Here is a 27029-nt window from a genome sequence, read left to right on the forward strand (position 1 = left end):
CGGGAGCGTGGCGAGGTAAGTACTGGGCTGGGGGCCCTATATAAGCAGTACTACTTTAGGGGGCCCTGCATAAGGGGCACTACTTTATGGGGCTGCATATGGGGCACTACTTTAGGGGGCCCTGCATATGGGGCAAAACTACAAGGGGCAGTGGCATGGGGGGGGGGCTGCAATGACACATGAATGTGGGCTGGAGTGGCAAGGGAGAGGGCTGGAGTGTCACATGGAGGAGCTGAAGTGTGTATTATGTGAATCTTGCTTTTTCAATGTATTTTATGTGGTTCTGGATATCAAAATGTATTTTATGTGGATGTGGTTTTTAAAATATATTTTATGGGGCTCTGGCTTTTTCAATATATTTGATATGGAAGTGGCTTGTTGCAGTGTATTTTATGCTGATGTGACTTTTTTACATGTCTTTTATGTCGATCTGGTTTGTTTCAGTATATTTTATGTCGATCTGGTTTGTTTCAGTATATTTTATGTGGATCTGGCTTGTATTTTCCATGTGCTGGGCTGGCCTCCAGCGTGACTAAAAACGGGGGTGTGACACAAGGTGCACACAAAAATGTGGCTTGGCCTTGTGACAGCTAGGCCATGCTCCATTTTTGATCATGCGCATGATGTTGACTTTAACTGGACAACAGATATTTTTGACTCTTTGCCTCTGACTGGTTAGCCAACCTTGGGTTCAGCAGTCACAGAAGCTGACATTCTGTTGTTCTTTTATTTGAGACCACGCCCCCTTACTGTGAAACCACGCCCTTACAATAAGGCCACTCCCACTTCCCGGAGGGAAACGGCCCTGCCTGTCTGCGTGTACAATAAAGTTTATTATCCGACTCGTCACCAAGCGCCACTGAAGCTGAGAGGAGCCGCAGCGCCTATAGAAGGGAGCAGCGGTTGTTGAACAGCAGCCTGGAACAATGAAAGGTAAAAGATTTATATGCTGCCTGGCAGAGGCAGAAAGGGGCTAGGTGGAACAACACTGGGTGCAGGGCTGCAGAGAGTATCCGGAAAGTATTCACAACGCTTTACTTTTTCAACATTTTATGTTACAGCCTTATTCCAAAATGTAATAAATTAATTTTTGTCCTCAAAATTCTACACACAACACCCCATAATGACAACGTGTAAAAAGTTTTTTTGTGATTTTTGCAAATTTTATAAAAAAAACCCCACTAAGAATCACATGTACGTAAGTATTCACAGCCTTTGCCATAAAGCTCAAAATTGAGCTCAGGTGCATCCTGTTTACATTGATCACCCTTGAGATGTGCCTGCAGCTTAATTGGAGTCCACCTGTGCTACATTCAGATGATTGGACATGATTTTGAAAGGCATACACCTGTCTGTATAAGGTCCCACACTTGACAGTGCATGTCAGAGCACAAACCAAGCATGAAGTACAAGGAATTGTCTGTAGACCTCCGAGACAGGATTGTCTTGAGGCACAAATCTGGGGAAGTGTACAGAAAAATATCTGCTGCTTTGAAGGCCCCAATGAGCCTTTATCATCTGTAAATAGAAGAAGTTCGGACCCACCAGGACTCTTCCTAGAGTTGGCCGTCCGTCTAAACTGAGCGATCGGGAGAGAAGGGCCCTAGTCAGGGAGGTGACCAAAAACCCGATGATCACTCTTTCAGAGATACAGCATTCCTCTGTGGAGAGAGGAGAACCTTCCATAAGGACAACCATCTCTACAGCATGCCACCAATCAGGCCTGTATATTAGTGTGGCCAGATGGAAGCTACTTCTTGGAAAAAATTACATGGCAGCCCACCTGGAGTTTGCCAAAATGCATCTGAAGGACTCTCTGGTCTGATGAGACAAAGATTGAACTCTTTGGCGTGAATGTTTGGAGCAAACCAGGCACCGCTCATCACCAGGCCAATACCATCCCTCCAGTGAAGCATGGTGCTGGCAGCATCATGCTGTGGGGATGTTTTTCAGCAGCAGGAATTGGAGGACTAGTCAGGATAGAGGGAAAGATGAATGCAGCAATGTACACAGACATCCTGGATGAAAACCTGCTCCAGAGCGCTATTGACCTCAGACTGGGGCGACGGTTCATCTTTCAGCAGGGCAACGACCCTAACCACACAGCCAAGATATCAAAGGAGTGGCCTCAGGACAACTCTGTGAATGTCCTTGAGTGGCCCAGCCAGAGCCCAGACTTGAATCCAATTGAATATCTCTGGAGAGATCTTAAAATGTTGAGGTGAGAGAGGTTCTGCAAAGAGGAATGGGCGAAACTGCCCAAAGATAGGTGTGCCAAGCTTGTGGCATCATTTTCAAAAAGACTTGAGGCTGTAATTGCTGCCAAAGGTGCATCAACAAAGTATTGAGCAAAGGTTGTGAATACTTATGTACATGTAATGTACATGTGATTTCTTAGTTTGTTTTTTTTAATTAAATTTGCAAAAATCGTAAAAAAACTTTTTACACATTGTCATTATGGGATATTGTGTGTAGAATTTTGAGGACAAAAATGAATTTATTCCATTTTGGAATAAGCCTGTAACATGACAAAATGTGGAGTATGTGAAGCGTTGTGAATACTTTCCAGATGCACTGTATGTATGTATGTACTTGTATATGTATGTGTGTGTATATATATATATATATATATATATATATGTGTATTTTATATATCTCTTTTTAGGCATATCATTGTCATCTAGCAGCAGCAAACCGGGCACATATGCTGCATATCGATATACAGGGCCATAAGGAAGGGTGTGCGGCCGCACAGGGTGGGATCACCTGGGGGTGGAACTAGCCGTACCTGCCATTGACTGCAGTCGCGCCCTCTGCCGGCTCACAGTTTCTGTACTGTATGGGTAGGGGTCCTGCCTATTTTGTCAGTCCCGGGCCCCACAATTTCTGATGGCAGCCCTGGCTGCCTGTGTCATTTATCAAGGGGCTGCTGCCTAGTTCAGGGGTTCTCTCCCCCAGTGTAATAAAAAAAATGAACTAAACTGTTTTTTTTCTGTGTGTGTGTGTGCGCGTTAGCCGTACTCATCAACAACGTAGCTGCGCAGGGGTGCTGCTTGTGTTGTTTATCAAGGGGCTGCTGCCTCATTCAGGGGTGCTCTCTCCCCCCAGTGTAAAAAAAAAAAGAATCAAAGTTTTTTTTTCTGTGTGTGTGTGTGCGCGTTAGCCACACTTATCGACAACATAGCTGTGCAGGGGTGCTGATTGTGTCATTTAACTAGGGGCTGCTGCCTCGTTCAGGGGTACTCTCCCCTCCAGTGTAAAAAAAACCAAAAAAAAATTAATCAAAGTGCAAAGTGTTTTTTTTCTGTGTGTGTGCATTAGTCGCACTTATCAACAATGTAACTGCGCTGGGGTGCTGCCTGTGTCATTTAACAAGGGGCTGCTGCCTCGTTCAGGGATGCTCTCCCCCCCAGTGTAAAAAAAAAAAAAATTAATCAAAGTTTTTTTTTTCTGTGTGTGTGCGCGTTAGCCGTACTCATCAACAACGTAGCTGCGCAGGGGTGCTGCTTGTGTTGTTTATCAAGGGGCTGCTGCCTCATTCAGGGGTGCTCTCTCCCCCCAGTGTAAAAAAAAAAAAGAATCAAAGTGTTTTTTTTCTGTGTGTGTGTGTGCGCGTTAGCCACACTTATCAACAACATAGCTGTGCAGGGGTGCTGATTGTGTCATTTAACTAGGGGCTGCTGCCTCGTTCAGGGGTACTCTCCCCTCCAGTGTAAAAAAAAAACAAAAAAAAATTAATCAAAGTGCAAAGTGTTTTTTTCTGTGTGTGTGCATTAGTCGCACTTATCAACAATGTAACTGCGCTGGGGTGCTGCCTGTGTCATTTAACAAGGGGCTGCTGCCTCGTTCAGGGATGCTCTCCCCCCCAGTGTAAAAAAAAAGAAAATTAATCAAAGTTTTTTTTTTCTGTGTGTGTGCGCGCGTTAGCTGCACTTATCAACAACGTAGCTGTGCAGGGGTGCTGCCTGTGGCTGCACCAATTTCAAGTATCAACTATTCTTACTTCAGCCCGCGACTGCGCTAACTATCAACTATCAATTCTTACTTCAGCCAGTGGCTGCACTATTTTTCAAGTGTCAACTATTCTTACTTCAGCCAGTGGCTGCGCCAACTATCAACTATCATTTCTTACTTCAGCCAGTGGCTACACCAATTATCAAGTGTCAACTATTCTTACTTCAGCCAGTGGCTGCGCCAACTATCAACTATCAATTTTTACTTCAGCCAGTGGCTGCACCAGTTATCAAGTGTCAACTATTCTGACTTCAGCCAGTGGCTGCACCAACTATCAACTATCAATTCCTCCTTCAGTCAGTGACTGTATCAATGATCAACTATCAATTCTTCAATCCTCAAGGGGTACCCCAACCATCATCTTTGCACAATCCTCAACTATATTTATCACTCAGTTTGGATTCTGCCTAGGAATCGTGACAGCCAGCTAGCTGGATGCAACCTTTTGGCCCTTAACTAGATGAAAAAAAATCAATATTGTGAGCTGTGAGGTGGTCAAAATGACTGGAAACGAGTGGGAATAAATGTTATTGAGGTTAATAATACTGTAGGAACAAAAACAGGCCCATTGTATGTGATTTTAGCTGTCTTTATGATTTTTTTTAGAAAAAATCCAGTTCCGAAACCAAAAACCAAAAACAAAACACGGAAGGGCGGTTTGGTGAAACCAATCCAGATCTAAAACCAGAGGAGATACAGACCCAAAACCAAAACCAAAGCACACATCTCAGGTAGTCACTCGTAATTGCAGTGGGATTGACAGTCAGGCAGCATTTGGAGGAGGCAATGAGGAATGAGGGCTAAGAACGCAGGCATGTCACAACCATTTCGGGGGCATGTCCCACTCTGCATCTGCGATCACATACGCAAGAAATATGGCTCCAGCGTCTCAAGTCCCATGGCCATTCTACGAGACCATAGACTCAGTCAGGACTGCCACAATCGAATGATCTGTGATCAATGCTGCGTCTTTGTATGCAGCTGCTACAACTAATTAGGCAGATGCTTGGCTTGGGGGGCGGCTCAATACATTTCCCGATGGCTACGACAGTTGTAGATTTTCTCATAGCATCTGCACATTCGCAACAGCGGTGGTAGCACAATTCTGAATGAAGTCCAATGTTCCACCAAGCCTGTCCAGGACTGCAGCTACCAGGGCTCCAAATTATTGCAGCACAATGTGTAAAGGACTCTGATTTGCAGGTATGTATATTCTGTATTAGGCAGATAACTGTGCATGTTTGGGCCCCTGGAGAAGGAGACTCACAATTTAGATACACTGAAATACAAAGTGCAGCTGACGAACAGATATACAATTGGGTTTAAACTGGCAATATAGATACTGTATGGATTACAATTGCAGAATAGACACCATACAGTATTTGCACATTTAACAAAAAAAGTCGGAAAAAAGTGGATTTCTTTCCTTACAGTTAGCTGTATAGGTTGCTATGTACTTGTCTATATACACCCATTGAGAGATGGGATAACTGTATCTTTAGTTAATTTTTTTTTTGCAAGCAGCAGATATCACATTATTTTAAATTTTGAGATAACCTATTTTCTCAAACTACATTGGGCATTGAAAAAATACATAACCAATGTAAGATATATTATTTCACTTATGTATGTCTTTAAAATGAAACTTTGGTTTTATTTAAACACATTTTATACAGCAAGTTGCTATCTACTGACTATAAAACAATAACCACATTCCACTGGTTACTGGGAAAACTGGTATGAAACTCTTAAATAATGAAGTTGCAGTTAAAGTATTTTGCTCCGGCAATGACATTCCTCGATGTGGACAATCTGCTGTAATATAACTGAGCAAACTAGAGACAGACGTGCCAAAAGATCTCATTTTTATAAACAACACAGGCAGTAGGAAATAATACTAGTCATGGCTTGTTTTCCTGGCCTGGGGCCTCATTCCAGCCTGCTGCAGCAGCCAGCGATAGAGAGTCTATAGGGACACCCCTGTGCAAGAGGCCCCACAGAGGAAAGAAACCTTTACATTTTGTTTAACTGGGATACCTGCCAGTGGTGAAGTTCAAAGTGCAGTTTCCAGTAATTTGCTATTACTACTCTGTGTGTTTGATAGGCCAGGACAGAAGCATGCAACCTGAAGTAATATTTCCTGATTCCTGTCATATTTTGAGACGTGAATGAAGATTGCTATGAGACCTTGCTGTGAAGAAATACTCCTGAATCTACTGTCTATCTTTCCTGCTTTCACTTGTTTTACTTCCCTTACCTATTTAAGCCTTCACTTGATCAGTGTAATCTATTGTTTTCATTTCAGGATTCTTATTGTATTTAATCTATAAACATCTAATACCATCCAGAAACTCATAGTAAAACTTCTGAAGATCACTACTTCACTTCATATTATAGATGCGCTCCAGTAATACAATGTAACTGCCATTTAAAATTCTTCAATTATTTAGTTACTTTTTACATTCCTACAGGTGTGTATTATGTTGTTGTTGGCATGCTATAATCAATCCTGCGCAAACTGGAATATGTAACATACAGCAATCATTTCAGGCTAGGAACAAATAATAATTTGGCATTACATATTGAAAGTAGGGATGTGCAGGCTCGGATTAGTTTGGATTTTCTCCCCAAATTCGTATTTTTCCCGCCAAAAAACGGGTCTCAGAAAGAGGCAAAACATCATCTTTCATGGACAAACATCATCGTTCATGGACACTTGTCCAGGAATGATGATATTTGTCCATGAAAGATGACATTTTGCCTCTTTCTGAGACCCGATATTTGGTGGGAAAAATCTGAATTTGGCGGGAAAATCCGAACTAATCTGAGCCTGCACATCCCTAATTGAAAGCTGCAGGTCCCCGCCAGTGGGACTAACACTTTAATATGTTTGTGTGGCATAATCAGCAACAAAAAGCTATCAACAACTATTTTATGGAGCATTCCAAGCTGCTGTATTGGACCCAGTTGTATACTGGATAAATGTTTTTCAAATCCTGTCCCCTGGAAACTGGAAAACATTATTACAGCGCATGTTTGAAAATCCACCTGTGGATCTTTTGAAATGTCTTACAGGAAGCTGTATGAAACCTTCAAGAGAGATAAAGTGGAAAAGTCCATAGCAACCAATCATCTCCTAGCCATCATTTATCTAGTACAATCTATAAAATGACAGTTAAAAGCTGATTGGTTACTATGGACAATGGCTCCATTTTATTTGTCTTGTGGGTTCAATACAACTCCTCCCTAGTCACCTGTGTTCCAGCTAGATGATATGGAAAACATGTACTGTTAGGGTTCATGAGGACTGGATTCTAGAAACACTGTTAAAGATAATTACAAATCATTGTGGCTTATTTTCCACTCTGTTCGATGCAATGTATGTAGTATATACCTTTGTGTATACACTCTATGTAAAGCATGCACCGTAGGGGTTCTCTGATGTTTTTGCACATACACAGTTGCAAATAATCACTCAACTCTGTACACCTCTGAATCAGAGCAGGAGTCTGTTCTTTCATGTGGTAGGTATCAGTACAGGTTGAGTCTCCCATATCCAAATATTCAGAAATACGGAATATTCCAAAATACGGAATTTTTTTGGCATGACTGAGATAATAAAACCTTTGATTTTTGATGGTTCAATGTACACAAACTTTGTCTAAGGCATAAAATTATTAAAAATATTGTATAAAATTACCTTCAGGCTGTGCTTATAAGGTGTATATGAGACATAAATGAATTTCATTTCTGTACGCAAACTTTATTTGAGCCACAAAATGATTGAATATATTGTATAAAATGACCTGCAGGCTGTGTGTATAAGGTGTATATAACACATAAATGCATTCTGTGTGTATATTTGGATCCTATTCCCAAGATATTTCATTATGGTATGCAATTATTCCAAAATACGGAATATTCCTTTATCCAAAATACCCCTGGTCCCAAGCATTTTGGATATGGGAGACTCAACCTGTATGACTATCGCAATTGACAGCAGCACAGTATATTTGCCTTTTTGATATTTTGCTTTACCAGTTAATTTTCTTGAGCTCCACCAAAGCATCTGGCTAATCAACATTTGCTTTGCAGCTCCAGTAGCCAATAACTGGTGGGACTGCTGTATATGTTTCTTAAGCTAGCTACACACTATACAATTGTTGGGCCGATTTACCAATAATCGGGTGATCGGCCTGATTTATTGTATAGTGGGCCTGATTCAGACCCGCTCGCAAGCGCATTGCGCTCACAAGCGGGTCGATGGTGTCCCAGTGCGCACGCGTGAACCCCGGAGTGAGCGCAAAAAGCGCTCCCTCCAGGACTCGCTACAAAAGTGGCGGCTGTCGATGTTGATCGACAGCTCGCCCCATTTTGTAGGCGTGGTGGGGGGGTGGCTTCACAAACGGAGGTGTTCCCATGCGAACGCCTGCCGTTTGTGGGCGGCCCCACTGACATCACCAGTGATGTCAGTGAGAGAGCTTCCAGCTCTATCTGAGCCAGAAGCTCTCTGGGGCTTGCGGCCACGAGACCCTACCACAAGGGTCTCGTCGCAAGCCCGATGGTTGCGATGGTCAGGCCCTGTGTGTATGAACGATCGTTTTAGTGTTTCACAAATAAAATGGTTAAAAAACGCCCACAAACGCATTCTATAGATTATCCGATTGATCCTTCAAGAACGAAAATCTCGGCCTAATTTTTCCAATAACGAGAAGTGTGTGAACGATTTCGATATCTGCTCATATTTCCTTTGTGTTCCTGTCACTTTGTCATCTTCCTTGTGGGCGTACATATGTAAAATGAGTGTGGTGTGGTGGAAAATCGGTAACTTCTAATAAAAACTTACATAATGTGTAGCACAGATATGGGGGCTGGCAATATGCTGAAAAATCGCCCCCTTTCTCGCCCCGATCAAACAAATCTGACAGTGTGTAGCTAGCTATATTCTGCATGTTTGTGTAGATACCAGTCCCTACTCAATCTAACAGGACACTTTGTTTTCTTTAAAATGTTTTTGTTTGACTGTTTGTTGGTTTGTTTGTTGGGGCTTGAGAGGGGGAAAATTATCTCTCCCTCCATCTTTTCCTTTTTCTCTCTTTTTTCTCTTTTTCTATGTCTCATTTTTCTTGTTTTCTCTTCCTTTCACTTCTTTACACTCCTCTCTTCATTTCTCTGTTTCTAAGGCCTTCATACAGAGGCGGCCATACGGTCTACGACCGCACGGCTGCCTTGATGTTTGTCAAGTGCGCATGCGCACGAGGGAGCCGGCTCCTTCGTGCGCATGCGTGAGACCCGCTACGACCGACAGCGCCGGTCGTAGCGGGTCTCTTTCCAAAGGGGGCGAGCTGTCGATGTTGATTGACAGCTCGCCCCGTTTGGAAGGCGTGCCGGGTGGGTGGCAGCCCAAACGGAGGCGTTCCCATGGGAACGCCTACCATTTGGGGGAGGCCCCACTGACATCACTAGTGATGTCAGTGGAGTGCTTCCGGCTCTGACAGAGCCAGAAACTCTCTGGGGCTTACGACAAGTGAGACCCTACCCTAGGGTCTCGTCGTAAGCCCCGATGGTCGCGATGGTCTCTGACCATCGCGACCATCACCCTAGCGGTTGTTAGAGCTGTGGGTGTAAACCCACAGCCTAGCGACCGAAACAGAGGCGGGCGGTCAGGATGCAAGCGGCCGCCCTTCTGAGCGACCGCTTGCATCCTCCGACCGCCTCTGAATGAGGCCCTAAATCCACTGACTCCCCTCAGTAGCAGTTAGTGGGGTTCTTACTAAGTTTATACACACACATGAAAAACACAAGCATAAAATGTGTTAACTATAACAACGCAATTGAATGGTTATGAAAAGTTAGACAAATGGTAAGGTGCATGCAGCTCTGCACCAGTAGTATATGTATGCATTCAGCTTGGACCGGTAGTATATGTATGCATGCAGGTATGCACTGGTAGTATATGTATGCATGCAGGTCTGCACTGGTAGTATATGTATGCATAGAGCTTGCACCAGTAGTATATGTATGCATAATGCAGCTCTGCACCAGTAGTATATATATTAGGGGTGAGCGGGTTCGGATTTCTGAAATCCGAACCCCCCCGAGCCCCCCCGATCCGAGTCCGATCCGAGTCAGGCTCGACTTTTCCCGCCTGACTCGGATTCTGAAATCGAGGCAAAACGTCATCTTCCCGCCTTCCGAGTCTCGCGGGTTTTGGATCCTATATAAGGTACCCACGTCGGCGCCATTTTCTCACTCGGCTGTGGACAGTGAAGAGGGAGGGTGGGAGTTAGGGCTGTGTAGTGTAGTGTAGTGTAGTGCTGCTGTTGTCCACTACTTCAAAGTCCATAGGGGCTGGCTGTGTTGTGCTGTGCTGCTGTTGTTAATAGGGGCTGTGTCCACTACTTCAAAGTCCATAGAGGCTGGCTGGACTGTGTTGTGCAGTCAGTTCTCCATAGGGGCTATGTCCACTCCAAAGTCCTGTGCAGTGTCCCAGTCCTAAAGAGGTGCTGTAGTGTTGTCCAGGGGGTGCTCTGTCCATCAGGGGTGCTCCCCCCAAGTGCTAAAAATATAATATATTTTCTGTGTTTGTGAATTGTGTGCGCAGTAGCCGCACGTGCATCAACAAAGTAGTGCCAAGCGTGCGCCTGTGTCATAAGTAAAGGGCCGGCTGGCTTGACCGTTAAAGGGTGCTGTAACCCCCGAAAGTACACTCCAGTCCAAACCAAAAAAAAATTATTTTCTGTGTTTGTGAATTGTGTGCGCAGTAGCCGCACGTGCATCAACAAAGTAGTGCCAAGCGTGCGCCTGTGTCATAAGTAAAGGGCCGGCTGGCTTGACCGTTAAGGGTGCTGTAACCCCCGAAAGTACACTCCAGTCCAAACCAAAAAAAAAATTATTTTCTGTGTTTGTGAATTGTGTGCGCAGTAGCCGCACGTGCATCAACAAAGTAGTGCCAAGCGTGCGCCTGTGTCATAAGTAAAGGGCCGGCTGGCTTGACCGTTAAGGGTGCTGTAACCCCCGAAAGTACACTCCAGTCCAAACCAAAAAAAAAATTATTTTCTGTGTTTGTGAATTGTGTGCGCAGTAGCCGCACGTGCATCAACAAAGTAGTGCCAAGCGTGCGCCTGTGTCATAAGTAAAGGGCCGGCTGGCTTGACCGTTAAGGGTGCTGTAACCCCCGAAAGTACACTCCAGTCCAAACCAAAAAAAAAATTATTTTCTGTATTTGTGAATTGTGTGCGCAGTAGCCGCACGTGCATCAACAAAGTAGTGCCAAGCGTGCGCCTGTGTCATAAGTAAAGGGCCGGCTGGCTTGACCGTTAAGGGTGCTGTAACCCCCGAAAGTACACTCCAGTCCAAACCAAAAAAAAAATTATTTTCTGTGTTTGTGAATTGTGTGCGCAGTAGCCGCACGTGCATCAACAAAGTAGTGCCAAGCGTGCGCCTGTGTCATAAGTAAAGGGCCGGCTGGCTTGACCGTTAAGGGTGCTGTAACCCCCGAAAGTACACTCCAGTCCAAACCAAAAAAAAAATTATTTTCTGTGTTTGTGAATTGTGTGCGCAGTAGCCGCACGTGCATCAACAAAGTAGTGCCAAGCGTGCGCCTGTGTCATAAGTAAAGGGCCGGCTGGCTTGACCGTTAAAGGGTGCTGTAACCCCCAAAGTACACTCCAGTCCAAACCAAAAAAAAATTTATTTTCTGTGTTTGTGAATTGTGTGCGCAGTAGCCGCACGTGCATCAACAAAGTAGTGCCAAGCGTGCGCCTGTGTCATAAGTAAAGGGCCGGCTGGCTTGACCGTTAAAGGGTGCTGTAACCCCCGAAAGTACACTCCAGTCCAAACCAAAAAAAAAATTATTTTCTGTGTTTGTGAATTGTGTGCGCAGTAGCCGCACGTGCATCAACAAAGTAGTGCCAAGCGTGCGCCTGTGTCATAAGTAAAGGGCCGGCTGGCTTGACCGTTAAAGGGTGCTGTAACCCCCAAAGTACACTCCAAACCAAAAAAATATATATTTTCTGTGTTTGTGACTTGTGTGCACTGTGGCTGCACGTGCATCAACAAAGGAGCAGCGCCAAGTGTGCGCCTGTGTCCCATAAGTAAAGAGCCGGCTGGCTCATTTCTTAAAGGGTGGTGTAACCCACAAAGTGCACTACTCTCCAGCAAAAATAAAAAAATATTTTCTGTGTTTGTGTGCGCTTTAGCCGCACGTATATATATCAATATAACATAAATGGAGGACCAAACTTTCTCTGATAAAAATAAAATAGGGAAAGATCAAGAACCACTTCCTACTAGTGCTGTTGCTGCTGCTGGGAGTTGTTCATCATCCCAGAGAGGAAGTAGGAACATCACTACTTTTACTAAACAATTGACCCTCCAACAGTCCCTAGCGATGAGGATGAAGTACGACAGCAGTCATCCTGAAGCAAAACGTATAACTGAGGCCTTGACTGCTATGTTGGTGTTAGACGTGCGTCCGGTATCCGACATTAGTGCAGTGGGATTTAGACAATTGATGGAGGTAGTGTGTCCTCGGTTCCAAATCCCGTCTAGATTCCACCTGCATCCTCAAAGCAGCAGCGACAAGCGTGCGTCTGTCTGTTAAAGGGTGGTGACACCCTCAAAGTGTGCTACACAAACAATTAAAATATTGTTCTTTTTTTTTCTGTCTTTGTGAAATGTGTGGGCTGTAGCCGCACCTGCATCCTTAAAGCAGCAGCGACAAGCGTGCGTCTGTCTGTTAAAGGGTGGTGACACCCTCAAAGTGTGCTACACAAACAATTAAAATATTGTTCTTTTTTTTTCTGTCTTTGTGAGTTGTGTGGGCTGTAGCCGCACTTGCATCCTCAAAGCAGCAGCGACAAGCGTGCGTCTGTCTGTTAAAGGGTGGTGACACCCTCAAAGTGTGCTACACAAACAATAAAAATATTCTTCTTTTTTCTGTCTTTGTGAATTGTGTGGGCTGTAGCTGCACCTGCATCCTTAAAGCAGCAGCGACAAGCGTGCGTCTGTCTGTTAAAGGGTGGTGACACCCTCTAAGTGTGCTACACAAACAATTAAAATATTGTTCTTTTTTTTTCAGTCTTTGTGAAATGTGTGGGCTGTAGCCGCACCTGCATCCTTAAAGCAGCAGCGACAAGCGTGCGTCTGTCTGTTAAAGGGTGGTGACACCCTCAAAGTGTGCTACACAAAGAATAAAAATATTCTTCTTCTTTTTTCTGTCATTGTGAATTGTGTGGGCTGTAGCCGCACTTGCATCCTCAAAGCAGCAGCGACAAGCGTGCGTCTGTCTGTTAGAGGGTGGTGTAACCCTCAAAGTGTGCTCCACAAACAATAAAAATATTCTTTTTTTTTTTCTGTCTTTGTGAATTGTGTGGGCTGTAGCCACACTTGAATCCTCAAAGCAGCAGCGACAAGCGTGCGTCTGTCTGTTAAAGGATTACATCGGTGACAGCATCCAAGTAGGCATGTCAGACAGTCCGTACCTGTACTGGCAGGAAAAAGAAGCAATTTGGAGGTCCCTGTACAAACTGGCTCTATTTTACCTGAGTTGCCCCCCCTCCAGTGTGTACTCCGAAAGAGTGTTTAGTGCAGCCGGGAACCTTGTTAGCGAAAGGCGTAGGAGGTTGCTTCCACAAAATGTGGAGAAGATGATGTTCATAAAATGAATGATCAACTCTTCCAGGGAGACCAGCCTCCAGAACGTACAGAGGGACCTGTGGTTCCAGCAGGGACGAATTAATACTCTGTGAGGATGAGGATGTACATAACACTGAAGAGGGTGAGGAATCTGTGGATGAGGAGGATGAGGACGACTTCTTGCCTCCGTAGAGCCAGTTTGTGCAGGGACAGATTAATTGCCAGCTTGTTTTGTGGGGGCCCAAACGAACCAATCATTTCAGCCACAGTTGTGTGGCAGACCCTGGCGCTGAAATGATTGGTTTGTTAAAGTGTGCATGTCCTGTTTATACAACATAAGGGTGGGTGGGAGGGCCCAAGGACAATTCCATCTTGCACCTCTTTTTTTTCTTTGCATTATGTACAGTTTGGGGCCTAGTTTTTCAATGCCATCCTGTCTGCCACTGCAGTTTCACGCCTAGATGGGTCACGTGTTTGTGCCGCCCACTCGAGTCGCTTAGCATAGTCATCCAGCTACCTCGGTGCAACCTTTTGGACATAAAAACACTATTGTGAGGTGTGAGGTATTCAGAATAGACTGGAAATGAGTGGAAATTAAGGTTATTGAGGTTAATAATAGCATAGGAGCAGAAAAACCTACAAATTCTGTGATTTTAGCTGTTTTTATGCTTTTTTTCAAAAAAATACAGATCCAAAACACAAAACCCAGAACCCAAAACACGGAAGGGTGGTTTTGGCAAAACCAATCCAGATCCAAAACACGAAGAAAGATCCAGATCCAAAACCAAAACACAAAACACGAAAAGTGGCCGGTGCACACCCCTAATATATATATATATATATATATATATATATATATATGCATGCAGCTCTGCACCAGTATTATATGCATGCAGCTCTGCACCAGTAGTATATGCATGCAGTTCTGCACCAGTAGTATATGTATGCATGCAGCTCTGCATCAATAGTATATATTAGGGGTGTGCACCGGCCACTTTTAGTGTTTTGGATCTGGATCTTTCTTCGTGTGTTGGATCTGGATTGGTTTTGCCAAAACCACCCTTCCGTGTTTTGGGTTCTGGATTTTGTGTTTTGGATCTGTATTTTTTTTTTAAAAAAAGCATAAAAACAGCTAAAATCACAGAATTTGTGGGTTTTTCTGCTCCTATGCTATTATTAACCTCAATAACCTTAATTTCCACTCATTTCCAGTCTATTCTGAACACCTCACACCTCGCAATAGTGTTTTTATGTCCAAAAGGTTGCACCGAGGTAGCTGGATGACTATGCTAAGTGACACGAGTGGGCGGCACAAACACGTGGCCCATCTAGGAGTGACACTGCAGTGGCAGACAGGATGGCAGTTTGAAAAACTAGGCCCCAAACAATATATAATGCAAAGAAAAAAAAGAGGTGCAAGATGGAATTGTCCTTGGGCCCTCCCACCCACCCTTATGTTGTATAAACAGGACATGCACACTTTAACAAACCAATCATTTCAGCGCCAGGGTCTGCCACACGACTGTGGCTGAAATGATTGGTTCATTTGGGCCCTCACAAAACAAGCTGGCAATTAATCTGTCCCTGCACAAACTGGCTGTACGGAGGCAAGATGTCGTCCTCATGCTCCTCATCCACCGATTCCTCACCCTCTTCAGTGTTGTGTACATCCTCATCCTCACAGAGTATTAATTAGTCCCCGCTGGAATCCACCACCACAGGTCCCTCTGTACGTTCTGGAGGCTGGTCTCCCTGGAAGAGTTGATATTCATTTTTATGAATATCATCTTCTCCACATTTTGTGGAAGCAACCTCCTATGCCTTTCGCTGACAAGGTTCCCGGCTGCACTAAACACTCTTTCGGAGTACACACTGGAGGGAGGCAACTCATGTAAAATAGAGCCAGTTTGTACAGGGGCCTCCAAATTGCCTCTTTTTCCTGCCAGTACAGGTACGGACTGTCTGACATGCCTACTTGGATGCTGTCACCGATGTAATCCTCACCATTCTGTCAATGGTGACAGTATCATATGCAGTGACAGTAGACATGTCAGAAATTGTTGCCAGGTCCTTCAGTCCGGACCAGATGTCCAAACTTGGTCCTGCCTGCCCTGCATCACCGCCAGCGGGTTGCTTAGGATACCTAAGTTTTTTTCTGGCAGCCCCAGTTGCGGGAGAAAATGAAGAAGGAGCTGTTGATGTGTCATGTTCCGCTTCAGCTGACAGTGTTTTCACCAGCAGGTCTTTGCACCTCTGCAGGCTTGTGTCGGCTGGAAAGAGAGACACCACATAGGCTTTTAACCTAGGATTGAGCATGATGGCCAAAATGTAGTGGTCTGATTTAACAGATTGACCACCCTGGAATCCTGGCAAAGCGAATGAAGGGCTTCATCCACAAGTCCCACATGCCAAACGGAATCGCTCCATCTTAGCTCCTCCTTCACTTTCTCCAGCTGCTTCTGCAAAAGCCTGATGAGGGGAATGACCTGACTCAAGCTGGCAGTGTCTGAACTGACTTCACGTGTGGCAAGTTCGAAGGGCTGGAGAACCTTGCACAACATGGAAATCATTCTCCACTGTGCTTGAGTCAGGTGCATACCCCCTCCTTTGCCTATGTCATAGGTGGATGTATAGGCTTGAATGGCCTTTTGCTCCTCCTCCATCCTCTGAAGCATATAGAGGGTTGAGTTCCACCGCGTCACAACCTCTTGCTTCAGGTGATGGCGGGGCAGGTTCAAGAGTGTTTGCTGGCGCTCCAGTCTTCGGCATGCAGTTGCTGAATGGCGAAAGTGGGCAGAAATTTTTCGGGCCACCCAAAGCATCTCCTGCACTCCCCTGTCGCTTTTCAGAAAATTCTGCACCACCAAATTTATTGTGTGAGCAAAACATGGGACGTGCTGGAATTTGCCCAGATGTAATGCTCGCACAATATTGGTGGCGTTGTCAGATATCACAAATCCCCAGGAGAGTCTAAGTGGGGTAAGCCACTGGGCGATGATAACCCTCAGTTTCTCTAAGAGGTTGTTGGCGGTGTGCCTCTTACTTAAACCGATGATACACAGCGTAGCCTGCCTTGGAACAAGCTGGCGTTTCTGAGATGCTGCTACTGGTGATGCTACTGTTGTTGCTGCATAAGGTGATACTTCTACCCAGTGGGCTGTCACAGTCATATAGTCCTTAGTCTGCCCTGTTCCACTTGTCCACATGTCCGTGGTTAAGTGGACATTGGGTACAACCGCATTTTTCAGGACACTGAGGACACTTTTTCTGACGTTTCTGTACAGTCTCGGTATCGCCTGCCTAGTGAAGTGGAATCTAGACGGGATTTGGAACTGGGGACACACTATCTCCATCAATTGTCTAAATCCCACTGCACTAATGGCGGATACCGGACGCACGTCTAACACCAACATAGCAGTCAAGGCCTCAGTTATACGTTTTGCTTCAGGATGACTGCTGTTGTACTTCATCCTCCTCGCTAAGGACTGTTGGAGGGTCAATTGTTTAGTAAAAGTAGTGGTGTTCCTACTTCCTCTCTGGGAGGATGAACGACTCCCAGCAGCAACAGCAGCAGCGGCAGCAGTAGGCGTAGCAATGCAGGATCCTCTGGAGGAATCCCGGATAGGACAGTCAGTCATGCCAGTGACATGTCCTGCAGGATTACTTCTGATCCTGACTAAGGAGGAAATTGACGAGGAGGGAGTTGACGGTGTAGTTTGCAGGCACTTGGCTACAACAGGACGAAGGGATTGAGGTGTCCCTGGACTGCTTACGGTCTTAGCCAAAGTTTCTGAACTTGACAGTAACTTTTTAGGAACGCGCTGCAGGTGACTTATAAGGGAGGATGTATCTAGGTGATAACGTCCCTACCCCTACTTATTCCACCTTTACATAAGGTACATATGGCAAGACAGTTGTTGTTCGGATTTGGATAGAAATATTGCCAGACCAAAGAGGTGGAATGTTTGGTCTTCTGCCCAGGCATGACCGTGATGGGCTTTTTCATCCCACGGACAGCAACTGTCTCCCCCGGAGCCTGATTTAAACAAACCACATCACCATCAGAATCCTCCTCGCCAACTTCCTCCTCAGCACCAGCTACATCAGTATCCTCATCCTATTGTACTTCAACAGTGACATCTTCAATTTGCATATCAGCAAGTGGACTGTGGGTGCTCCTTTCAGCACTTGCAGATGGCGTGCAAATGGTGGAAAGAGCCACCTCTTCCCGTCCAGTGCTGGGAAGGTCAGGCTTCGCAACCGCCACCACACTTGGACTCTCCTTGGGGATTTGTGATATCTTCTTAGAACGCACAGTTCTTCGCTGTGCTTTTGCCAGCTTAACTAATTTGATTTTTTTATCAGGATGAGGGCTTCCATCGTCATGTGAAGCTGAACCACTAGTCATGAACATAGGTAAAGACCTTAGCCGTTCCTTGCCACTCTGTGTCGTAAATGGCATATTGGCAAGTTTGAACTTTGTCATTTGGGATTGTATGTGCCCTCTACTATGACATTGGGCATCGGCCTTGGCAGACGACGTTGATGGCATGTTATCGTCTATGTCATGACTAGTGGCAGCAGCTTCAGCACTAGGAGGAAGTAGTTGTTGATCTTTCCCTATTTTATTTTTATCGGAGAAAGTTTGGTCCTCCATTTATGTTATATTGATATATACGTGCGGCTAAGGCGCACACAAACACTGAAAATAATTTTTTATTTTTGTTGGAGACTAGTGCACTTTGGGGGTCATTCAGACCCACTCGCGAGCGGCAGTACGCTCGCAAGTGGGTCGATGTTCCCCACTGTGCATGCGCACGACGGTGGGAGCTCTGTCATGCGCATGCGCGAGACCCGACGAGCGAAGGACTTTCCTTCGCTCGGAGTGTCTCATCAAAGGGGGCATGCTGTCGATGGTGACTGACAGCACGCCCCCTTTGGTGGGCATGCCGGGGGCGTGCCTGCCAGACGGAGGCGGCCCCACTGATAGAGGCCAAATCACTCCTGGCCTTGCGGTTGAGAAACCCAACCGCAGGCTTTTACTCGCAGTTCCGATGGTCACGATGGTCAAGACCATCGCGACCATCATTTTGCACGCTCGTATATGCTGTGGGTGGTGACCCACAGCTATACGAGTGTCCAGGAGGACGCTCCATATTAATGGAGGTGGGCCCTGATTCAGAGCGAGCGCTCTAGTCAGAGCGTCCGGCTCTGAATCAGGGCCTTTGTAGGTTACACCACCCTTTAAGAAACGAGTTCTTTACTTATGGGACACAGGCGCACGCTTGGCGCTGCTCCTTTGTTGATGCACGTGCAGCTACAGTGCACACAGGGCCTGATTCAGAGCCGCTCGTTCGCTCCGAGCGATGTTCGCACAACTGCGCATGCGTATGGGTTGTAATGCGCATGCGCCAACCAGTCAATCGAGTGCTCGCAAAACAGCGAGTGCCTGCTAATTTCAGTGACAGGATGAGGCGTTTGTGGGTGGTAACAGGGGAAGGTGCTTGAAAACGGGGAGTGGAGATCCGAACGCAGGCGTGCCAAACGGTCAAAACGGGCATTTTAAGGGTGTGCATAATTAACAAAGCAGCGTCATCGACCACGTCACTTGCTTGTTTCTTAGCCTGAACTGTTCGCATGATTGCGGTAGGAAAATCCTACCACAAGCACTGCGAGCAGTTCAGACGCCTTTCGATGTACTCGATTAATCAAATAAATAGCGGAGATGACGTAGGATGCGAGCGGCCAGGGGGCATCTTTACAAAATAGCGAGCGCATGTTTCGTTCACTCGCTCAGACATAGAGGCGTCAACAGACCGCAAAGAGCAAGCGCTCAATTTAAATATCCGTCCCCTTTTTCTGAACGAGCGAGCGCAAATAGCGTCCGGCTCTGAATCAGGCCCACAATTCACAAAGACAGAAAAAAAAGAAGAAATTTTTATTTTTTGTGGAGCGCACTTTGAGGGTTGCACCACCCTTTAACAGACAGACACACGCTTGGCGCTGCTGCTTTGAGGATGCACGTACAGTGCAGACAATTCCCAAACACAGAAGAAAATGTTTTTTTTTTGTTGGAGTGCACTTTGGGGGTTACACCACCCATTAACAGACAAGCCAGCTGGCCTTTTACTTATGACACAGTCGCACACTTGGCGCTACTTTGTTGATGCACGTGCGGCCACAGTGCACTCAATTCACAAACACAGAAAATATCTTTTTATTTTGTTTGGAGTGCACTTTGGGGGTTACAGCACCCTTTAATGGTCAAGCCAGCCAACCCTTTACTTATGACACAGGCGCACGCTTGTCGCTACTTTGTTGATGCACGTGCGGCCACAGTGCACACAATTCACAAACACAAAAAATAATTTTTTATTTTGTTTGGAGTGCACTTTGGGGGTTACAGCACCCTTTAACGGTCAAGCCAGCCGGCCCTTTTCTTATGACACAGGTGCACGCTTGACGCTACTTTTGCTGATGCATGTGCGGCTACTGTGCACACAATTCACAAACACAAAAAAAAATATTTTTTTATTTTGTTTGGAGTGCACTTTGGGGGTCACAGCACCCTTTAACGGTCAAGCCAGCCGGCCCTTTACTTATGACACAGGCGCACGCTTGGCGCTACTTTGTTGATGCACGTGCGGCCACAGTGCACACAATTCACAAACACAGAAAAATATGTATTTTTTATTTTGTTTGGAGTGCACTTTGGGGGTTTCAGCGCCCTTTACTTATGACACAGGTGCACGCTTGACGCTACTTTGTTGATGCACGTGCGGCTACTGTGCACACAATTCACAAACACAAAAAAATATATATTTTTTATTTTGTTTGGAGTGCACATTGGGGGTTACAGCACCCTTTAACGGTCAAGCCAGCCGGCCCTTTACTTATGACACAGGCGCACGCTTGGCGCTACTTTGTTGATGCACGTGCGGCCATAGTGCACACAATTCACAAACACAGAAAATAATTTTTTATTTTGTTTGGAGTGCACTTTGGGGGTTACAGTACCCTTTAATGGTCAAGCCAGCCGGCCCTTTACTTATGACACAGGCGCACGCTTGGCGCTACTTTGTTGATGCACGTGCGGCCACAGTGCACACAATTCACAAACACAGAAAATTATTTTTTATTTTGTTTGGAGTGCACTTTGGGGGTTACAGCACCCTTTAACGGTCAAGCCAGCCGGCCCTTTACTGATGACACAGGTGCACGCTTGGCGTTACTTTGTTGATGCACGTGCGGCTACTGTGCACACAATTCACAAACACAAAAAAAATATTTTTTTATTTTTTTGGAGTGCACTTTGGGGTTACAGCACCCTTTAATGGACAAGCCAGCCGGCCCTTGATTTATGACACAGGCGCACGCTTGGCGCTACTTTGTTGATGCATGTGCGGCCAGTGGCGGAACTCCCGGAGACAATGGAGTCATTAGCCGCCGGGCGTCAGCCCTGAAGGGGGCACCTGGCTCCATTGTCCCCGGGAGCTGCATGGAGAAGGAGCGCCGCTGATCGGCGCTCCACCTCCATTGGCGTAACTACGGAGGGTGCAAGGGTTGCGGTCGCACCCCCTGCACCCTCCATTTGCCGGGCGCCCACTGAGTGTGTTACCAGCGGGCACCTGGCTCCTATTCAAACCCCCGGTGGCAGCCAGAGGATGGAGCTCCCTCCGTCTTCCGGGTCCCGCAGGGCACTATGGGAGTGATGTCATAACGTCACTCCCATAGTGCCGAGGAGTGGACGCCGGAAACGGAGCTCAGGAGTGAGCTCCGTCTTCCGGGTCCCGCAGTGCACTATGGGAGTGACGTAATGACGTCACTCCCATAGTGCCAAGGAGCGGACGCCGGGGATGGACGGCAGCAGCACTGGAGCGGGGATAAAGGTAAGTGTTTCTTTGTTTTTTTTGTGTGTGTGCGCGCGGTGGGGGCCATCACTACTGGGGGCAACTACAGGGGCTCACTACTGGGGGTAACTACAGGGGCCTACTACTGGGGGTAACTACAGGGGCCTACTACTGGGGGCAACTACAGGGGCCTCACTACTGGGGGTAACTACAGGGGCCTACTACTGGGGGCAACTACAGGGGCTCACTACTGAGGGCAACTACAGGGGCTCATTACTGGGGGCAACTACAGGGTGCTCACTACAGGGGGCAACTACAGGGGTATCACTACTGGGGGCAACTACAGGGGGCTCACTACTGGGGGCAACTACAGGGGGCTCACTACTGGGGGCAACTACAGGGGCTCACTACTGGGGGCAACTACAGGGGCTCACTACTGGGGGCAACTACAGGGGCCTTACTACTGGGGGCAACTACAGGGGGCTCACTACAGGGGCTCACTACTGGGGGCAACTACCGGGGGCTCACTACTGGAGGAACTGCGTAGGGGGGCCATTACTGGGGAGCACTACATAGACGGGCACTGCATAGGGGGACCATTACTGGGGGCATTATATAAAAGGAACTGCATAAGGGGGGCAGCGGCAGCTGGGGCTGGCATAGGTGCTGGGGGGTGGTACATTTTAGTTTGGTGGGGGGCACCAACATTTATCTTGCCTCCGGGCACCTGGGATGAAGTTACGCCACTGAGTGCGGCTACTGCGCACACAATTCACAAACACAGAGAGTGCACTTTGGGGGAGCACCCCTGATTCACAGATCACCCCCTGGACAACACTACAGCACCCCTCTAGGACTACAGCCTTTATGGGACACTGCACAACACAGTCCAGCCAGCCCCAATAGATTTTGGACAACTGACTGCACAACACAGCCCAGCCAGCCCCTATGACAGCAGCACAACACAGCCCAGCCAGCCCCTATGGACAACAGCAGCACAACACAGGCCAGCCAGCCCTAGCTCCCACCCTCCCTCTTCACTGTCCACAGCCAGAGACGCGGGGACCTTTTATAGAATCCAAAACCCGCAAGATCCGGAAGGTGGAATGATGATGACATTTTGCCTCGATTTCAGATCCGAGTCAGGCGAGAAAAGTCGAGCCTGACTCGGATATGACTCGAATCGGGGGGGGGGCTCGGGGGGTTCGGATTTCAGAAATCCGAACCCGCTCATCCCTAGTATATATATATATATATATATATATATATATATATATGCATGCAGCTCTGCACCAGTATTATATGCATGCAAGTCTGCACCAATAGTATATGTATGCATGCAGCTCTACACCAATAGTATATATATGCACGCAGCTCTGCACCAGTATTATATGAATGCAGCTCTGCACCAGTAGTATATGCTTGCAGCTCTGCACCAGTAGTATATGTATGCATGGAGCTCTGCACCAGTAATATATGTATGCCTGGAGCTCTGTACCAGTAGTATATGTATGCTTGCAGCTCTGCACCAGTAGTATCATAGTTGCTGACTTTCTGGCTCCTTCTTCCGGGAGGGAGCAGCAAGATTGGCAGGGGGTCGTGGCCAGCCAAAGAGGGCATGGCCAATGACTGCCATTTGTGGGTGTGATGGGGCGGGGTCACATTGTATCATTTCGTGTCACCGCCCCCCGCTGTGTGGGGGGGGTTCGGGGGTAGCTGCACCCGATTATCGGGATGCTCCTGGCCAAATCAGGAGGGTAGGCAACCCTGAGTAGTATATGTATGCATGGAGCTCTGCACCAGTTGTATATGTATGCATGCAGCTCTGCACCGGTAGTATATGTATGCATAGAGCTCTGCACCAGTAGTATGTGTATGCATAGAGCTGCTCTGCACCGGTAGTATATGTATGCATGCAGCTCTGCACCAGTAGTGTATGTATGCAAGCAGCTCTGCACCGGTGGTATATGTATGCATGCAGCTCTGCACCAGTAGTGTATGTGTATGTATGCATGGAACGCTGCACCAGTAGTATATGTATGCATGCAGCTCTGTACCAGTAGTGTATGTATGCCTGCAGCTCTGTACCAGTAGTGTATGTATGCCTTCAGCTCTGTACCAGTAGTGTATGTATGTTTGCAGCTCTGTACCAATAGTGTATGTATACTTGCAGTTCTGCACCAGTAGTGGATGTATACTTGCAGCTCTGTACCAGTAGTGGATGTATACTTGCAGCTCTGTACCAGTAGTGTATGTATACTTGCAGCTCTGTACCAGTAGTGTATGTTTGCTTGCAGCTCTGTACCAGTAGTGTATGTATACTTGCAGTTCTGCACCAGTAGTATATATATATATGCATGGAACTCTGCACCAGTAGTGTATGTATACTTGCAGCTCTGCACCAGTAGTGTATGTATACTTGCAGCTCTGTACCAATAGTGTATGTATACTTGCAGCTCTGTACCAGTAGTGTATGTATACTTGCAGCTCTGCACCAGTAGTGTATGTATACTTGCAGCTCTGTACCAGTAGTGTATGTATACTTGCAGCTCTGTACCAGTAGTGTATGTATACTTGCAGCTCTGTACCAGTAGTGTATGTATGCTTGCAGCTCTGTACCAGTAGTGTATGTATGCTTGCAGCTCTGTACCAGTAGTGTTTGTATGCTTGCAGCTCTGTACCAGTAGTAGCGTTCCCGCTAGGCTGTTTTAGCGGGGCGCGGCGCCCTGCCCTCCTTCTGGAGGGCAAAAAGCACCCTGCCCTCCAGGAGGAGGGCAAAAAGCGCCCTGCCCTAACAGCCTGCGGGAGCCGTTCTCACCCGCGGGACGCAGTGTCCCGCGGGTGGACAAACATGCGGTGACCCGGTCACCGCCGGAGAATAGACGCCGGGCTCATGCGCCCGGCATCTATTCTCCCTTTCTGCTGCGCTTGGGGGCTGCCCGGCATGTCCGTAAGTGCAGGGCACGCCCCCAAGTATGACGAAAAGGGGATGCGTCTTATAGACATGCCCCCTTTTCATAACCATGCCCCCTATTCGGCCGCGCACGCGCACAAGATTGCCCTCTCTAGCTCCGGTGCCCTGCCTGCCGCCGGAGCTAGAGGGAACACTACAGTAGTGTATGTATACTTGCAGCTCTGTACCAGTAGTGTATGTATACTTGCAGCTCTGTACCAGTAGTGTATGTATGCTTGCAGCTCTGTACCAGTAGTGTATGTATACTTGCAGTTCTGCACCAGTAGTGTATGTATACTTGCAGCTCTGTACCAGTAGTGTATGTATACTTGCAGCTCTGCACCAGTAGTGTATGTATACTTGTAGCTCTGCACCAGTAGTGTATGTATACTTGCAGCTCTGTACCAGTAGTGTATGTATACTTGCAGCTCTGCACCAGTAGTGTATGTATACTTGCAGTTCTGCACCAGTAGTGTATGTATGCATGTAACTCTGCACCAGTAGTGTATGTATACTTGCAGCTCTGCACCAGTAGTGTATGTATGCTCACAGCTCTGTACCAGTAGTGTATGTATACTTGCAGCTCTGCACCAGTAGTGTATGTATGCTCACAGCTCTGTACCAGTAGTGTATGTATGCATGGAACTCTGCACCAGTAGTGTATGTATACTTGCAGCTCTGCACCAGTAGTGTATGTATGCTCACAGGTCTGTACCAGTAGTGTATGTATACTTGCAGCTCTGCACCAGTAGTGTATGTATGCTCACAGCTCTGTACCAGTAGTGTATGTATGCATGGAACTCTGCACCAGTAGTGTATGTATACTTGCAGCTCTGCACCAGTAGTGTATGTATGCTCACAGCTCTGTACCAGTAGTGTATTTATACTTGCAGTTCTGCACCAGTAGTGTATGTATGCATGGAACTCTGCACCAGTAGTGTACAGTATGTGCCAGGTTTGCGTCAGCTATATTTACACCCAATTTTTCAAATTTTTGTTTTGAAAGTGAAAAATGCGTTATTTAAATAAAATATGATACAGTGGCATGGTCAATGAAAATATCACCTACCAGCTTCAGTGTTGAGTCCGCAATTGTTACTAGTGCTGGCAATAGCCATCGTAAACATGTATTGGCACCTACTCCCAGGCACTCACAATTGAAATGGCATTTACATATGTATATGTGTCTCTGAGTCTGTATGGGTCTGTATAAGTTTGCAATTACGCAATAATGTCTGGTACTGATCTCGACTGTCTTGATATTACAGAATGTGTACGGAGCTATAGGGCTCATTTAACTAACAATGTTTCTTGTCTGAGCAGCATTCTGTAGAACAGTCAGAATGTTAGATGGTGCTTTAAAGATAAGAATCATTAATTCCTGTGAAGAGCACCAAGGCCATTCCCATGGACGTTCAAGACAATGCAGGGATAATGGGTTGGGTACGGTATACCGGCATTCGGGATGCAGACAGCAGCATCCTGACAGTCAGAATCCTGACGCCCAAAAGTACCGCTACACTAACCCGTAACTCTCCCCTAACCTTAACCCACCTTTCCCGCAGCCTAACCCTAATTCCCTAATTCTCCCCCCCCACAGCCTAACCCTCCCCCTAGTGCCTAACCCAAACCCTCATACAGTACTTACCCGCTGGGGTCATTTCTTTATATTGATTCTCATTGACCTATGAAACAGTCCTCATTTTCCTACTGGTTTTGTATTCCACCAAATTACTAAACTGAAAACCACAATTTAGAACAAAAAATGCCAACTCTATTTTTAACCATTAAAAGAATATAAAGAACCAAATGTATCAAGTGGCGGTTTGGAAAATATGTTTTAATATCAGAAAATATTTTTTGTTACTGGTGAACTACATGCCTCATAAATCACTGGTATGCCTAATTTTAATAACTTCCAGATCCATATGGCAGCTGGAGAACCAGAATGAAGAATAAGTATGACTTGCATCCATGGCCTGCTGTGGCTTTCTATGCTCCTGTAAAGAATAAAAAAAAAAAAAAAAATAGAGACATGACAGGACATGCATGCCAATTGTAATTTATTGAAAATAAAAAACTCCCCTAGACATCCCTCTTTTACCCAGTTTCTACTCACATAAAGCCACAGGGTTGGGCCTCAGTGATCCCTCTAATATCCATGTCCTGTCTTGGCAACTGCACCCCCCCCCCACAACAACAAAACTCAACACATCTCTAAGAGTCCGTGAAGCGAATGCCATTGAAATAAATTACTAAGTTCTGATTGGTCCGATTGTAAGAACAGCTGTTTTGATTGGTTTTTCCCAATGCTATAGTGGGTGCCAGTCCTGGCTGGTAAAGTCTAATGCTGGCAGTGGCGTAACTAGGGCAGGGCGAGCAGGGTGCATGCCCTGGGCGCGGTTGGACCGGCGGCGGGGGGGGCGCCGCCGGCCACGGTACCGGCCCGCCCTAGTTAGCCAGTGTAGCGCCGACCGCAATGAGTGCGGTCAGCGCTACACATTTACACAGGACCGGCGCTAGGCTTCTAGCGCCGGTCCTGTGCTGCACACCTGAGCCCGTTCCCTCCCCCT

The sequence above is a fragment of the Taudactylus pleione genome, unplaced genomic scaffold (assembly GCF_031769625.1).
Source record: "Taudactylus pleione unplaced genomic scaffold, aTauple2 ptg000036l, whole genome shotgun sequence".
Taxonomy (NCBI): Eukaryota; Metazoa; Chordata; class Amphibia; order Anura; family Myobatrachidae; genus Taudactylus; species Taudactylus pleione.